The following is a 4,436-nucleotide window of genomic DNA, read 5'->3' as shown; positions in this document are numbered from 1 at the left end:
GCTGTTGCAGTGCTTGTACAGGGAGGAGGCTTTCCGGTGGCGCGCACTCCACGCGCTACAGACCTGGGCCCTCCATTTCAGTATTCGGGCTAGGCATAATACAGCACTGCCTTAGCGATTAGCAGCTCTCATCTATTAACAGGAGGAGACGCTGCGTTACGCAGTTCCTGGCTGTGCTGAGCAACTTTACATGCCCGCTCCTCCAAATGATGATTAAGCCCCCCTCGCTTGTGTAGGAGCCATGATCGCTCCTCCCGTATTATCGGCATCGGCTGGACCTTCAACTACTCCGCTTTTATGCGGTTCTACTGCGGGGGCAAGTAGCGCTGTGTTGACTGGAGTATATCAGTGGCTCACACAGTGTGGTAATTCAGGAATGCATACAGTCCAGCGACTGCAACAGTGCCCCTGCTTCCCTATTATGGGCAGCAGTATCTACCTGCACACAAGCAGTATACCTGCAGCAGGGAGTGCTTTAGCACTGGTTTCCTACGAGACCCCTCCCTTTTTGGGAGTGCTTCAGTAAATAATAGGATGTCCGTCACTGTATGACAGGAGTATTCCCAGCTAAATACGCTGTGCTGACGGGACACGGTCCCGCCATTTTGCCAGACAGTGTAGTGGTTAGCGTTGCTGCCTCGCAGCAGTGATGTCGTGGGTTCTCTTCCCACCGTGGTCCTAGCTGTGTGGAGTTTGCAAGCAACGGGTGTTACCCCCTGTCATGGCTTCCCCTTGGTTCTATAAAGGGCACCTGGCTTAACCTAATTAAAGATATATAGTATGTATAGTACTTGTACTAGTCATTGTTCTGGTTGCTGGGGCCAAAACTTATGGTTATAGCTTACCCGTAACCAGGGTTAGCACATTATTGCGTCCCATCCCCAGGCTTATGCCTCATAACCCTGAACACGCTCTATCTCATCTGATTTTGGAAGCTAAGCAGGGTCAGGCCTGGTTAGTACTTCGATGGGAGACCACCTGGGAATACCAGGTGCTGTAGGCTTATATAGGTGCCAGCACATATACTACATTATAGGCTGGTTTTAAAACCTTCCAGTTCTGTATAGTGCTAGCTACTGTGCATAGCTAGTTGTTAGCAGAATAGGAACTAGCCTAAACCCCTGTTTGCACTATAACACCGCGTTATGCGGTTCTGAGAGGGGCCAGTTACTCAGCCGGTGCACATTCCCGGCTAGAGGCGCTGGGCTGACGGGACAAAGTGCCGCCATTGCAGCGCAGGGTATTACCCACTGTCAGGCTTCCCCTTGGCTTTATAACAAAGGGTGCCTAGCTTAATCTAATGGCCTGATATCATAGCCTGTGAAGGTTACTCCATGGTGTACTAGCTACTCTGCCTAAACTGAGATCGTCTTTTTGATTCCCTCTTCAAAAAACGGGTTAATCTGGAGCTAAAATAGCTCACCTGAAGCACGCACGCTCATAATATATAAGGCGAGTACACCAGTAACAAGTCCCAGGAACGACACCAGTCTGGGACAGCACGCTGCTAACACATCTTGCCTCTACGCCATAACAGAATGACGGCCACATGAGCAGCCTCCCGGCGTGGAGGTAAGCCACGGTATATATATATGTGTGTATGTATGTATATATATATATGTGTGTGTATGTGTGTGTGTGTATATATATATATATATATATATATATATATATATATATATATATATGAGTATTTTATACCAGCCCTGCTTTAGAATATATACATGCTGGAGTGAATTTGTCCATCCATGGCGCTAATTATGCTCAGGTTCTATTTTAAATATTATCGTCGCCTACTAAACTTGTATGTAGGTACACGTATGCATATGTGGATATCGCGTCTTATCCTTACCATAACATACTAGCATAATTAAAGATGCTACGATTGGAGGCTGGACGCTCCTGATGCGGTAGTTGGTACAATGACTCCGCTTTACACTATCTCTCCCTAGAAATTGGGTTGTGTGTGTGTGTGTGTGTGTGTGTGTGTGTGTGTGTGTGTGTGAATATATAATGTTTATACTTCCACATTCATTAGGTTTACCTATTATTCCACGGATGCGTAGCCGTCTGGGTTTACCATAAGCTGTAGGCTATATCCATTCCTATTATATGGTGGTTCTATAAACTAGAATCATGTTCTGCAGCTTACATAGTGATAGTCACAATTCCCTGGGCATTGCTTCCAGTATGGTCCCTATACATGTCCTGGGGCGCGCCCCATTCGGGGGATCTATTCTCATTACAACTACAGTGGTGCACTTGTATTAATATTTCCGAACAGGTACCCTTCTCAGTATCTATTCTGGTACTCCATATTTTTGTCGCATATCTCAATAAAATGAGTCTCAAAAGGGCCTTAGGTACAATTCATACCATGAGGCCTTGGGCCGCCCACAGAACAGGCTCAATTTAGAGTCCTGTTATACGACCACCTTGTCTCCACTAACATTTTATTAGTTTCCACAGTAATTTCTACTGCACTTCTCCAGACTAAGGTCCGTGCTGTGGAGCATTGGTCTTCGCCCACTGAAGCTACTCTTTATACCTAACATGGCGGGTTGCTGTGTGATAAAAGGTCAGTGACATTCTACATAGCGTCCAGAGTGCTTCTGGTCGCTCACAGGTAAGAGCTTACCTCACTAATGCCTAGGAAGATGCTCCTATTTCATGCAACCTGACATACATAACGTTAATCTCCCATACGGAGCCTAGCGGCTGTCCTAGCAGCCCTCTGCTCTTTTAATCAGTTGGCTCTACACTTTAGAGTTTCCCTGGTGTGTGGGTGCATAGTTTGTACATTGAGATTAGCGACACTATTCTACTAGAATCTGTTGGGGTTATGGACCAAAGCGCATCTCTGGGCTAGTGCACATCTTTACATAAGTGTGACAGTCACTATGTTCCACGCAGGGGGCCTGGTTGGGTTTTCCTGTTCAGTATATGTTGATATTTTATCACACTAATAGGTACCTGACGGGTACTTGCATGGTTGTCCTGCTGCCCTGGCCTTGCTGTGTGGGATGCTTCCCTATATTGGTAGCTCTCCCTGGGTGGGGTTACATTCGTGCTCCTTTACTGCTAAGTTCCTGGTTGTTTTCACACTATGTTCGGGCCGGCAGTTGGTACTGACTACGCACTTCCATCAGGTTGGAAGTTGTCTTTTTATCCCTGTTTTCAGTATGGGTTATACTGCTGTCTGACCCTCTGAAAGGAATTGTAGTCTCCATCCTCTCGTATTCGCCTCTGCCTCATGTCCCGTGGGATCTCCACACGTTGGAGACTTCTATGGTATAACCTTTCCGCTGGTTCACAACTTTGTTGTAGTGGGACCTCAAGGATCGTTCCAAGCGATTGTTCGGTCTTGTCTTTGACCTCCCAGTATACTCTTTATTGGGAGTCTGTGGACAGGATCAACTTTGTATCTGTTGATTGGTATTGTCATACTTCTATCTATATGATTATGACCAGCGGTGCTGGGATTCTGCTGTCTGCAGCTGTTGCAGTTTCCTGTGCAGACTCTAGTACGATTCACGAGTTTTTCTCATTTTCTGCCCTTCTCCTATGGATTCTTGTTGGGGCTCTCTGCTACCAGCTGTCTGGTTTGGTCTATTTTCAGCCGCTTCTCAACTGTGATTGTTTTCTCGCCAGCCGTTCTGTTCATTTTGGCTTCCGCTGTGCGTACGCTGTGGAAGTTCTTCTGTGACTGTCTCCTGAGGAGTAGTGTTTGTCTACTGTGCTCTACGACATTTGATCCTCTGCCTCTGCTGGGCCTATTGTTCTTGGCAGTCCCTATTTCGGTTTGGCCGAGGGGTCAGCAAGTTCTCCACGCTTCCCACCCAGGAGGTTGGCTTTGGGACGTCCCCACTGTCTTGAACTCCAGTGTCCCCTAGTGGATGAAGGAGAAAACAGGATTTTGGTACTTACCGATAAATCCCTTTATCCGATTCCACAGGGGACACTGGACGCCCGCCCAGCGCTGCGTACCTGACGTTTTGTTGGGTTCATTCTATGGTTGTGTGACTGCATGGTTCCCTGTTATGGGTTCCACTGTTCTCATTCAGTCGGTCTTGTTCCGTTCTGTGGTCTTCTCCTTCTCCTCGTTTTCTTTTCTCTTGTCCTCCATCTCCTCTCGGGCTCAGTTCTTAAACTGGGGCTGATGGGGCATAGAGGGGGAGGAGCCAGTCACACTTTTAAATTATTTAAAGTGCCAAGCTCTGCTCTACCACCGTCTATACCCCACTGTCTTGAACTCCAGTGTCCCCTGTGGAATAGGAGAAAGGGATTTATCGGTAAGTACCAAAATCCTGTTATCCTAGAATAGGAGTCATGTGGGGTCGAATAAAATGTGTAGTCCCTTGAGGTCGGATTATGGGCCCTCAAAGTATAAAACAAGACCAGCCTCTGTGATTGTCTTGCGAAGAGTGCTATACGGT

At 47.1% G+C, this 4,436-nt stretch overlaps 1 pseudogene; it reads left to right on the top strand.

Moving 5' to 3' along the window:
- The first annotated feature begins 885 nt into the window (after positions 1–885).
- LOC148509423 (5S ribosomal RNA) lies at positions 886–1,003 on the top strand (annotated as a pseudogene).
- Positions 1,004–4,436: the final 3,433 nt, after the last annotated feature.

This window comes from Taudactylus pleione, unplaced genomic scaffold (genome assembly GCF_031769625.1).
Source record: "Taudactylus pleione unplaced genomic scaffold, aTauple2 ptg000327l, whole genome shotgun sequence".
In the NCBI taxonomy this organism is placed as follows: domain Eukaryota; kingdom Metazoa; phylum Chordata; class Amphibia; order Anura; family Myobatrachidae; genus Taudactylus; species Taudactylus pleione.
This window is presented reverse-complemented; position numbering and strand designations above follow the sequence as displayed.